The following is a 12,996-nucleotide window of genomic DNA, read 5'->3' as shown; positions in this document are numbered from 1 at the left end:
TCTTTAATCTTTTATATCCTAAGAAAACAGGGAGTCTTTACACAGACAATTCAGAGGCGTCAGATTCCAGCTGTTCCTGGGAGACACCTGTCCCTCGCTGTCTTGAAGATTTACCAAGGGCACCAGATGATTGAGCCTAGGTTACATCAAAAGAATTTGCAGAGGAGACATTCCTGCAGCTGAACCCTCACTTCCTGCATGTAGTTACATGACTACTGCATGGACTTCAGGTTTTTTTTATATCATTTCCAACAGTCCCTGAACCCTATAAAAACCACCAGCACCAGGAGAGCCATAAGACAGTTCTTTTGGACAGGAGTCACCTGCCTTCTTAAGTTGCTGCAATTTGAAACTGAAGATACACCTTATACCTACTTGGTTCTCATCTCTCTTTTTTGGAATTAAGGGTGGTGGGGAACTCTGAATCCAGCTTTGTTTTTCAGTTACGGTATTGTTGAGCAAACAACTCTGTTAGGCTTCCTTGGTTGTACTTGGCCTGATTGGTGAATGAGCACGGGGCACCAGGTGTGTATAGTCTATGTAAGGCTGCAGGTGCTTGCCCTCAGGGTGAGATTGTAGATTGCGATTGCCTGCTGCCATCGGGACAGGGCCATTGTTTGCTATTGTTTTCCAGAGAAGGGGTTCTTGGGCCCCCCAACCCCTGGCTGTTTGCTCATTAGCTCTGAGAGAGAGAAGCAGTTTTCTTTCTTTTTTTTTTTTTTTTGCATTTTTCTGAAGCTGGAAACAGGGAGAGACAGTCAGACAGACTCCCGCATGCGCCCGACCGGGATCCACCCGGCACGCCCACCAGGGGCGAAGCTCTGCCCACCAGGGGGCGATGCTCTGCCCATCCTGGGCGTCGCCATGTTGCGACCAGAGCCACTCTAGCGCCTGAGGCAGAGGCCACAGAGCCATCCCCAGCGCCCGGGCCATCTTTTGCTCCAATGGAGCCTTGGCTGCGAGAGGGGAAGAGAGAGACAGAGAGGAAGGCGCGGCGGAGGGGTGGAGAAGCAAATGGACGCTTCTCCTGTGTGCCCTGGCCGGGAATCGAACCCGGGTCCTCCGCACTCTAGGCCGACGCTCTACCGCTGAGCCAACCGGCCAGGGCCTGAGAAGCAGTTTTCTCTACCTGCTTGCTGGTCTGCTGTAAAGCCAGTAGACAGGGACACCATCACAGCTGCCTGGCCCATGCAGGTTCGCATTAGATTCAGACAGATGGTAATGAAACTACGGATCCATTATCTTTAATCCTAGCTTGCATCCGGTGGGCAAGTAAAAACACACACTGGGCTCCAAAACCCACTCATTCAGTGCTCACAAAAGCTACTGATTTATCCAAGTTTCTTAGAATGAAAGGTTTCTGGCTCACCAGCCTTATTCACCTCTGTTCCTCATCTCCTTCCTTCTCCCTGCACAAACTTCACAAACTGGCTTCTCCTTTAGCACTCCACCATCTTGGCTGCCTCTCCTCCCCTCCATGTGGCCCCTCTCTGCTCTCCTCTCTAATGCTAATCTCAGGAACTGAGGGAGAGCAAGCTCCTGGTCTGCCCCACCTTATAGAGTAGAAACCAAAACCTTTAATCCAATATACAAACAAGGAAGTCTCTGATACAAAGTCACTTATCTGAGTAAATCAGAAAAAACCAGGAACTGCATTATTCCATACGTAGGTGGGACATAAAAGTGAAACTAAGAGACATTGATAAGAGTGTGGTGGTTACGGGGGGGGGGGGGGGGGGAGGGGGAAAGGGAGAGGGAAAGTGGGAGGGGGAGGGGCACAAAGAAAACTAGATAGAAGGTGACAGAGGACAATCTGACTCTGGGTGATGGGTATGCAACATAATTGAATGACAAGATAACCTGGACTTGTTATCTTTGAATATATGTATCCTGATTTATTGATGTCGCCCCATTAAAAAAATAAAATTATTTTAAAAAACAACAACAACAACAAAAAACACAAAGTCACTTATCTGAGGCATAATGGGATTCCTCATGAGAGTGTACCACCCCATATCAAAAAGGGTGGGAAAGGCTTAGTCCCAAAACCAGGCTACAAGGATCCTGACTGCCCACAGCCTGCCCCCAACACACATTAATATAATCACACCCATCCCAAGCAAGAAGGGCAACCAATACCATTACCTGGGCGATGGGCTTCCACATGGGCAGTGACATCTTCAACAAAGTGAGCATAATATATTTTATCTGCCCAACATCTGCTGTTGCAAGACTAATAAACAGAATGGCCTAACAATTTCCAGCTCCATGGTTCTGTACCATCTGCCCAATCCAGTGAGAACTTGCATGACCATGGCCACCAGCCTTACAAGTACATTCATGGATTTCTTGGTTTGTTGATTCAGTTACTTCCTAGCAAGATACAGCACCTCTTCAATGTACATTCACAGTTCCATCTTCTGTTTCTGCTCTCCCTCCCAGCCTGTCCTCAATCCATTCTAAACTACTCAGTTTTGCTGTGTATGCCATGCTGTTGGGCAGATAAAATGTATTATGCTCACTTTGTTAAAGAGGCCTTTGCCCAGGTGATATTAATGTGTGTTGAGAATCATTGTAGCCTGAGGCTTGGTTTTGGGATTAAGCCTTTCCCACCCTTTTTGATGTAGGGCGGTACAATCCAATCATGCCTCAGAGAAGTGACTTTGTTTTAGAGACTTCCCTACTTTGTATATTGGATTAGAGGTTGTGAAGCTACAGTATAAAGTGGGGGCAAAACGGGAGTTTGGGCTTTTGGTTCCTGAGGTTAGCATGAGAGAGCAGAGAGCAGAGCAGAGAGCAGAAGGAGGCCACGTGGAGTAGGCCAGGAGAAGCAGCCAAGATGGCGGAGTACTGAGTGAGATGCTAGTCTGTGTAGAGTTTGTATCTGGGATAAGGAAGGAGATGGGGAACTGAGGAGAATAAGGTTGGTGAGCTAGAAACCTTTGATTCTAGGAAACTCGGATAAGTCAGTGGCTTTGTGAGCACTGAGTGTGACTGGGTTTTGGAGCCCAGTGTGTATTTTTACTTGCCCGCCGAGTGCAAGGTAGGATTAAAGGTTATGGCCCACCAGTTTTTGGCTCCATGGGTTCTTTGCCGACTGTCCGAATCCAATGCGAACCTGCATGGGCTGGGCAGCTTTGCTAGTGGCCCTGGCCATGCCTCCTGGCTTTACACATGCTCTCCATGTTTTTGCACGTATAAATTCCTCCCTAGGTAATACCCTTCCCCACACTCTGCACAGATAACCTGTGCTATTTCCTGTAGACTCTGTTTAGGCATCATCTCCTAAGGGAATATATTTTATATCAGTTCTTATTCTTATTTTATCCTGGTACTTTCTCTGTGCCTCCAAGTTATTCCTGTAAAACTTGGTCACAGTGTATTGCACACAGTACTATAAATGTGATTTACTTTGTGTTGTCTTCCCAAGAGAGTACTCAGCTTCTTAAGGGTTGCCATAACAGAAAACCCCTGGGTGTCTTGAACAACAGAAATTTATTTTCACACAGTTCTGGAGGTCAGAAGGCCAAGAAAGAGGTTCTGGCAGAACTGATTTTTTTCTGAGGCCTCTCACCTTGGTTTGTAGATGCTGGGCTCTGTGCTGTTTCACATGGCCTTTGCTCTATTTGCAAAATTATCCCTAGTGACTCTATTCTTATAGGGACACCAGTCATGTGGGATTAGCCCACCACCTTCGTTTAACCTTAATCACCTATTTATAGGTCCTATCTTGAAATACAGTTATATTAAGGATTGGAGCTTTAAAATATTAATTGGGGAATTGGGGGCACATTTCAGTCCATAATAGAGGGCTAGGACTATTTCTTTTTAGAATTGACATTCCTACCTCCTATCAAAGTACTTGGTACCCAGCAAACAATAAACAAAGGAGGCCCTGGCCAGTTGGCTCAGTGGTAGAGCATCGGCCTGGCATGTAAGAGTCCCGGGTTTGATTCCCAGCCAGGGCACACAAGAGAAGCACCCATCTGTTTCTCCACCCCTCCCCCTTTCCTTCCTCTCTGTCTCTCTCTTCCCCTCTTGCAGCCAAGGCTCCATTGGAGCAAAGTTGGCCCGGGCGCTGGGGATGGCTCTGTGGCCTCTGCCTCAGGCATTAGAATGGCCTTGGTTGCAACAGAGCGACACCCCAGATGAGCAGAGCATCGCTTCCTGGTGGGCATGCCGGGTGGATCCCGGTCGGGCACATGCGGGAGTCTGTCTGACTGCCTCCCCGTTTCCAATTTCAGAAAAATATATAAAACAAAACAAAACAAAAAACACAACAATGAAAAAAGTATTAAAGAATCCTATTATTAAAGAACCAAGTATCAAATAGATGAATAAATGAATAAAATGAGAGAACATCGCTCTAATTATCAAAGTTTGAAGGAATAAGGACTTAAGATATTTACGGGGTTGACAATTGAAGTTGTAAAGGATATGAAAAAAAAGAGAGAGTAGAGAAAAGAAAAATGTTGCAAATCGAGAGAGATAAAAGAGAGCTGGGACATGGCAGAGAAGATGATGAAGATCAGTATATACTGAATCTGAAATAAGTGAGTTTGTGAGGTAAGAAAGGGAATCAATGATGTTAAATATTGAAGGAAGATGAGCCAATTGGATTTAGTACATTAAAAATTATTGATGTACAGCCTGACCAGGTGGTGGCGCAGAGGATAGAGCATCAGACTGGGATATGGAAGACCCAGGTTCGAAATCCCATGGTTGCCAGCTTGAGCATGGGTTCACCAGCTTGAGCACAGGGTCATGGCTTTAGTGTGGGATCATAGACATGACCCCATGGTCGCTGGCTTGAGCAAGGGGTCACTCATTCTGTTGTAGCCCCCAGTCAAGGCACATATGAAAAAGCAATCAATGAACAACTAAGGTGTGCAACAAAGAATTGATGCTTCACATCTCTCTCCCTTCCTGTCTGTCTATTTCTATCTGTCCATCTCTCTGGTGTCTCTCTGTCACATACACAGAAAAAAATTATTGATGTACAGCTACCAGAATGGCTAAAGTGAAGAAGAAAAAAAATATCAAGAGTTGGTGTGAATATGGAGAAACCAGAATTCTCATATACACTACTACTGGGAGTATAATTTAGTCAAACACTCAGGAAATGGTTTGGCAGTATCTATAATATTAAACCTAAAGATGGAAATGCTCCATGGCCCCCAAAATTCCACCTCTAGATGTATGCACAACAAAATGCATACATAGATTTATTAAAAGATATGGCTCTTTGCCTGACCAGGTGGTGGCGCAGCGCATAAAGCATCAGACTGGGATGTGGAAAACCCACGTTTGAGACCCTGAGGTCGCCAGCTTGAGCGCGGGCTCCTCTGGTTTGAGCAAAGCTCACCAGCTTGAACCCAAGGTCACTGGCTCGAGCAAGGGGTCACTCGGTCTGCTAAAGGCCCACGGTCAAGGCACATATGAGAAAGCAATCAATGAACAACTAAAGTGTTACAATGAAAAACTAATGACTGATGCTTCTCATCCCTCTCTGTTCCCATCTGTCTGTCTCTATCTATCCCTCTTTCTAACTCTCTCTCTGTCTCTGTTAAAAAAGAAAAAAAGATTTGATATTTCTCATCTCTCTCCCTTCCTGTCTGCCTGTCCCTATCTGTCCCTCTCTCTGACTCTCTCTGTCTCTGGCACAATAAAAAAAAAAGATATGGCTCTCTGAGATAACCTTAAGCTATGAATTACTTGTAAACTAGAAAAATGTACCAGATGGGGTAGGCAGTAGACATGAGCAGAGCAAGGACAATGAGCCAGGTGCAGAAGGTCACCAAAGCAAGGATGACAGGCCAAACTGCAGCTGTGTTTCAGCTACAGGCCCAGAAAAGCAGACAAATGATTCCTAGGCTGACCTCAGTACCAGCTGTATTGATTAAGGACCCCACCCACTGAAACTGACCAATCAGTGGAGACTACAACCTTCAAAAGGCACACTTAAAGAGCTGATAAGTATTCTATTGAGATCCTCCCTTAGGAACTCCCCGAAAATTTCCACCCTTAAAAGCCTTTGGGATGAAGCACCAAACATGATCTCCCAGGAGCACGCTTATGCCCTCTCCTCCTCCATTCCTCCCCCAGCTGTGTCTCTCTCCTTCTCTTAAACTCCCCTTCTTTTGCCTCTGTACCTTGTTTCCCAAAGCCAATTTCTTCCACCTCTGCGGCTTTCTAAATAAACTATTGTTACTGGAACAAGCTGGGATTCAAGTTGCCCATTGAAGCTGAGTCATGGAACCAGGGTCTGAGTGGTATAAACACTGTCTTTTATTCAGTTTTCCAGCAACCTGGTAAGGTAGGGGACACATGTCCAAAAGAACTGCATTAACCATCTTGGCTGATTGGCAAGTCTATATACCTTTGGGGAAGTAAGTGATTTATTACTGCGCATGCAGTTAGTTACATAGCAGAGTGCAGGTGGTCGGAATCTAGCATGTAGGAATGTCCTCCAGAATGCTTGCTTGATATCAGTAATAGCTTTATAAATAAATGTTCTTTAACTTTGTTTTTTTTAACAGGAACTTCCAAACCTGTAAGAACTTTTATGAATTTATTTGAGCCAAACAGTTGATAATTGCCAGGAAGCAAAGTCTAAATGAATTGAGAAAATACTCTGGAAAATGGTAGTTTTAACACTTCTTTTCCACATTAGAATCAAAGGGGAAGACTTTAAGTGGGTTATATAAAATTGATTGGTGATAGATTAGGGAGGCAGGAGAAAGCAAGGGGGGGGGGAATCCCTGCCATTGGATAAAAAGTAAAAATGCATACACTGAAACTTCTTTCACACAAGCAGGAATAAGACAGTTAACATTTAACAATGAACATGATAACAATAACAATGAGGGGGTTTATTGGTGCCCCCTCTGGTGGGATGCCTGCCCTGGGGATGGGGGCAGGAAAAGATTACTCTTACATTTCAAAGGCATATTATCAGGTACTATTATTGTAGATGCAAAAACATCAGACAGGCTTCATTAAGGTAAGCATTGACCTTTGTTAGAGAAAAATACCTCCCTAGGACATGGCTACCTACCACGAACTGCTTTTAGTTAGAAAGTTTTAATTTTAGACCATCCTGTGTGGTTACTCTAGGTCTCTGAGTTTGCAAGGCCACCAAATAGGCTTCCCCTGAGATTTTCAGGTTCAGCAGATGGTACCTTATTTGTTCACAGTCTCCTGTGTGCTGATATCTTGAGTCCTTGGGAATCCACCTGCAGAACAACTCTCTACATTGTTTGGAAGGACATGAAGCAAAGATTATATTGTTGATGAGAAAGCCTGTTTATTATTGCTAAGATTTTTTACTATTTTCCCATACACTTTCTAGTTTGAGTCTTGGCTCTGAATTTCCTAGCCAGAACTGAAGTACAAGGGGCCCTTGGTTATAACAAAGTTCTGTTCCTACGATAGTGATGCAACCTGAATTTGGGTATAAGTCAAAAGACACCCTAGCTAAGTCACTTACCTATCTATTGGGCAGATAAAATAATATTATGCTCATTTCGTTAAAGATGGTGCTACCCACGTGGAAGTCCGTTGTTCAGGTGATTGCTTGAAATGGGTGTGATTATATTAATGTGTGTTGGGGGTGGGCTTTGGGCAGGCAGGATCCTTGTTGCCTGGGGCTTGGTTTTAGGACTAAGCCTTTCTCACCCTTTTTGATGTGGGGTGGTGCACTCTCATGAGGAATCCCATTATGCCTCAGATAAGTGACTTTGTATCAGAGACTTCCTTGTTTGTATATTGGATTAAAGGTTTTGAATCTACACTATAAAGTGGGGCAGACCGGGACCTTGCTCTCTCTTGGTTCCTGAGATTATTTAGTATTAGAGAGGAGAGCAAAGAAAGGCCACATGGAGGAAGCCAGGAGAAGCAGCCAAGATGGCAGAATGTTGAAGGAGAAGCCAGTTTGTGCAAAAAGAAGGAGATGGGAAACAGAGGTGAATAAGGCTAGTGAGCTAGAAACCTTTGATTCTAGGAAACTCGGATAAGCCAGTAGCTTTGTGAGCACTGAATGAGTGGGTTTTTACTTACCCACTGGTTGCAAGCTAGGATTAAAGGTGATGGCCCACCAGTTCTTGGCTCTGTTGTTTCATTACCATCTGTCCAAATCTAATGTGAACCTGCATGGGCCAGGCGGCTGTGATGTTGGCCGTGGCTACTAGCTTTACACTATCCTAACGCAGTTGTAGAATCATAATTTAGAACATAAAAACACAATGAAGCCACAGAAAAAGAAAAAGGATATAAGTATATTGTACTGTACATGGTACTGTAGCAACAGAAAAAATGACAAAGGATAAGTGTAAAAAAAATCCTTACCTTTTATTCCTGTGCTTGGCTTGCACACTGGAAGTGACATTGCAAGGTGGGAGAGAGTGACCTATTCGGAAGAGGGAGCTAGAGAGGCAGGAGAACCTGCAGAAGGTGCTGGAGATAGTGGGTCAGGTGAATCAGGATTGCCTAAGGAACATACAGGAAATGCTGGAGATGATTCTACCTGTACTACAAGTATTTCATCTCAAGATGCACCTGGTGTAGAGGGTAGAGGATCTGTTTCAGGCATCTCTACCTTTTTAAAGAATTTTTCCAGGTTAATCTGGAAGGTTGATAACTTCTTCTCTTCCAAAATCTGCCTATAGCATTGCAAGGCATCCATAACAGCTCTGTAGACCTTACTGAGTCTCTCATCACTGGGGTCCTCAGCCTGAAATTTTGCCAACCATAGTAAAACTTTTTGCCAAACCCTTGGTAGTAAATCTATTGGGTTCTTGGATTTCTATCTCTTTCTCTTCAATTAGCTGCTTCTCCAGCTGAATGAGGTCCTCAGCAGACAACTCCTCTCCATGCCAGTAGCTCTGTGACATCCACCGTGATGGCTTTCCTATTCTTTGAAGCACTACCATCTGAAGACTTACTTTCATTTAGGAGCCATGATAAGGGCCAAAAAGTTGCCAAATAAAGCATAATTATGCTTTTAACAGTCCAAAATGGCATAGGTAAGCATACTGGGGATGTTGTAAGGTACTAAAAAGCTGCAAATTAATATTGATATTCTAGGAAGAAAAGGTCAGGCTTTCCTGTCCTTTCCTTGGAAAATGGAGGAAAAGGAATGTAGAACTCTCATGACTTACAAGGATGACTAGAGTCATTTGGTTTTAAGTTCTCTGAAAGGATTAAGGTTAACTGAGAAACAACTTCTTTCAATAGGAGGCAGAATTTACATACCACCTTAAATTGATTGTAGTTCTTCCCTTTCCTGGAATCTTGAGAGTAAAATACCTCTAGGTTAGTGAGGGAAGAGGAACTCTGAAATATTTGAAAATATCTTTGATTGTGGTTACCTTGAAAATCTTAATGTTTCTGTGTATCCCCTAGACAAATGTTATAATCTTGTTAATGATTCTGCCATAATGTCATGCTCTCCCCTGCCTGCGTGTGATCAAGGGTATATAAGCAGCCCCTGAACTATTTTGGGGGCTGCACAATTTGGGCCTGCAGATGCCCAGTGTCAGCCATATGCAGCCGGTATATTAAAATTTCCTCCTTTAATAAAACTCTTCAAAATTTATCTGGACTGAGTGTTTCTAAGTGGACTCGATGAAGTGAGGTACAGTGCCTTTCAGAATCTGGGCTGTAGTACTTTATAACAGGGAATGCCAGCTCCCTTACTCATAGCCTGTATTACTGCATTGTAAAGCCAGTAGCCACAGCCACCATCACAGCTGCCTGGCTCATGCAGGTTTGCATTAGATTTGGAGCCAAGAACTGGTGGGCCATCATCTTTAATCCTAGCTTGCACCCGGCGGGCAAGTAAAAACACACACTGGGCTCCAAAACCCACTCATTCAGTACTCACAAAGCTACTGACTTATCCAAGTTTCCTAGAATCAAAGGTTTCTAGCTCATCAGAATTATTCACCTCTGTTTCCCATCTCCTTCCTTCTCCCTGCACAAACTCTGCACAAACTGGCTTCTCACTCAACACTCTACCATCCTGGCTGCTTCTCCTGGCCTCTTCCATGTGGCCTTTTCCTGCTCTCCTCTCCTCCATGTGGCTTTTCTCTGCTCTCTCCTCTAATACTAATCTCAGGAACTGAGAGTGACCAAGCTCCCAGTCTGCCCCACTTTATAGTTATTGGGCAGATAAAATATATTATGCTCACTTTGCTAAAGATGGCACTGCCCATGTGGAAGCCCATTGCCCAGGTGATATTAGTTGCCCTTCTTCTTGGGGTGGGCTTGATTACATTAATGTGTGTTGGGGGCGGGCTGTGGGCAGGTAGGATCCTTGTAGCCTGGGGCTTGGTTTTAGGACTAAGCCTTTCTCACCCTTTTTGATGTGGGGTGGTGCATTCTCATGAGGAATCCCATTATGCCTCAGATAAGTGACTTTGAATCAGATACTTCCTTGTTTGAATATTGGATTAAAGGTTTTGATTTCTACACTATAAAATGGGGCAGACTGGGAGCTTGCTCTCTCTTGGTTCCTGAGATTAGCATTAGAGCAGAAAGCAGGTTGGAGAGCAGAGTAAGGCCATACGGAGGAGAGGAGAGGCAGCCAAGATGGTGTAGTGCTGCAAGAGAAGCCAGTTAGTGTAGAGTTTGTGTAGAAAGAAGGAGATGGGGAACAAAGGAGAATGAGGCTAGTGAGCTAGAAAACTTTGATTCTAGGAAACTCAAATAAGTCAGTAGCTTTGTGAGAGCAGAATGAGTGGGTTTTGGAGCCCAGTGTGTGTTTTTACTTGCCCGCCAGGTGCAGCTAGGATTAAAGATAATGGCCCACCAGTTCGTGGCTCTGTTGTTTCATTACCATCTGTCTGAATCCAATGAGAACCTACATGGGCCAGGCTGCTGTGATGGCGGCCCTGGCTACTGGCTTAACAGTAGTATAGAAATCAAAACCTTTAATCCAATATATAATATACAAACAAAGAAGTCTCTGATACAAAGTCACTTATCTTAGGCATAACAGGAGTCCTCATGAGAGTGCAGCACCCTACATCAAAAAGGGTGGGAAAGGCTTAGTCCTAAAACCAAGCCCCAGCCTATAAGGATTCTGCCTGTCCACAGCCCGCCCCCAACACACATTAATATAATCATGCCCATCTCAAGCAATCACCTGGGTGATGGGCTTCCATGTGGGCAGCACCATCTTTAACAAAGTGAGCATAAAATATTTTATCTGCCCAACATGCATATTCTTCCAATGCACACAACCAAACTAGTTCTCCCATGTAGTCCATAAGTATGACACTAATGGCATCAGCCAAAACACTCATGTGTCATTTTTTTAAGATTTTAATGGGAGTAAGCATTATAAACTTGAAACATGACATGTTGAGACTGCCCTAACCCGAGGATTCCCAGTACTGAGGTTTCTAAACAAAGGGTCTGGCCTGACCCCACCAGTGTAATACCTGGTGCCATTTTCTTTCTTTCTGCTGCAAGAGGTGGAGAAACATTCCCAAGAAGGGGTAAATGGATTTGTCAGTCCTTTGTTGACATTTGAATAGCAATCCAATTCTAGAGGTATTAGAAACAACTGTCTTTCTTTTACAAATGAAGTCTTTACAAAGCCAGAGTGTGGCTCCAGAAACAATTCTAAGCCCATCAAACCCATTTATTATCCCCAAACATCCCCTCTTTATCTCAAAATACTTATAAATAATTGACTTTGTGAAACCAAAGTCCTCCTAGGAAGAGCATGAATTTCTTTCCCTGTACCTTTGAGATGTAAATACATGGTCTTCTTCAAGAACTCTTTTCTGAGTCATCTTTTAAAATGCAAGTTTCTGGGACATGCCTAGACCCTGGAGATGTGGACAAAAAAGGGGCCACATACCAAACTTGGCAAGCTCAGGGGAGCCCTACAGGATAGCCTTGCAAACTCAGAGACCTAAAGTAACCACACAGGATGGTCTGAAACGAAAACTTTCTAAAAGCAGTTTGTGGTGAGTGGTGACATTCTAGGCTGGTATTTTTACTCAAACATCAATGTTTACCTTAACTGAGCCTGTCTGTTGCTTTTTGAATCTACAATAACATACCTGATAACATCTTTAAAATGTAATGTAGCAGGAATTGGCCATAAAGGGAGGATAAAACACTGAGACAACTTGATGAAGAAAGAAAGATTTATTGGTAGCTGGTGGAGCCCATGGGATTAGAAGCAAGTAAGCATGAGAACCCCAAAGTTAGATTTCTTACATCTTATATACCTTTACAGCTTCATCTTTCATGTGACAAGTGCCTGATTTTTTTGACTTTTTGTTTGCAGACCTATGTGACTTTTGTGTTTCTGGGAGGGGAGGGGTAAGACAGGAGGAGTCCAGAGGGTCTGTCCTTGACTATAACTCATTCTTCTTGTTAATCCAAATTCGGAGGAACCCGAAATATGGAAGACAGGAGCAAAGTCCGTTGTTTACACATTAAAGTTTTATTGTCTAGCTTGGCCAAGCGGCGGGAACTCCGATAGAAATCTGACGGAGAGCGCGCCGGCCCTTTGTTCTACTTAGTTTTTATAGTTTTGTAAGTGGGAAGTACAGAAGCAAAAATTGTAATTAGGAGCCCCTTACCACTATTGGTTATAGTCATATGTCCTTTAACATGATAGGACCACGTTCAATTTGCAAACCATACATCATTTTGGAGAAAACAAAATTTACAAGTCAACACAATGGTAGAAAGATATCTCTTTACATATTAAAAGGCCTTCCTATATTTTCTAGTGTTCATCCATCTCTCTGTCCAGAGTCAGAGGTATTAACCACGTGCATTTACATAAGAGAGGTAGTTTCCGTGGGGACAAATGCCCGCAAATGGCTCATAGTTATAAGAAAAGGTTTATTTTGGCTTTTCCCTTCCTGCACCTGGCTAGCCATTCACTCCTTTCCCCACAGGTGTGGTGGAATGTCAGGGAAGCTATGCTTTCCTTCCCTTTTCATTTACAATACAATGGCAAGAGCCATC

The 12,996-nt window shown here is 43.8% G+C and overlaps 1 non-coding gene across 1 annotated transcript; it reads right to left on the bottom strand.

Annotated features, from left to right (window-relative positions):
- Positions 1-1,032: 1,032 nt before the first annotated feature.
- TRNAS-AGA (transfer RNA serine (anticodon AGA)) lies at positions 1,033-1,108 on the bottom strand. The gene has a single exon. It is a non-coding gene; the product is annotated as a tRNA-Ser (tRNA).
- Positions 1,109-12,996: the final 11,888 nt, after the last annotated feature.

The sequence above is a fragment of the Saccopteryx leptura genome, chromosome 4, assembly GCF_036850995.1.
Source record: "Saccopteryx leptura isolate mSacLep1 chromosome 4, mSacLep1_pri_phased_curated, whole genome shotgun sequence".
Lineage (NCBI taxonomy): Eukaryota > Metazoa > Chordata > Mammalia > Chiroptera > Emballonuridae > Saccopteryx > Saccopteryx leptura.
Note: the sequence above shows the minus strand (reverse complement) of the source record. Positions and strands in the feature narration are given on the sequence as shown.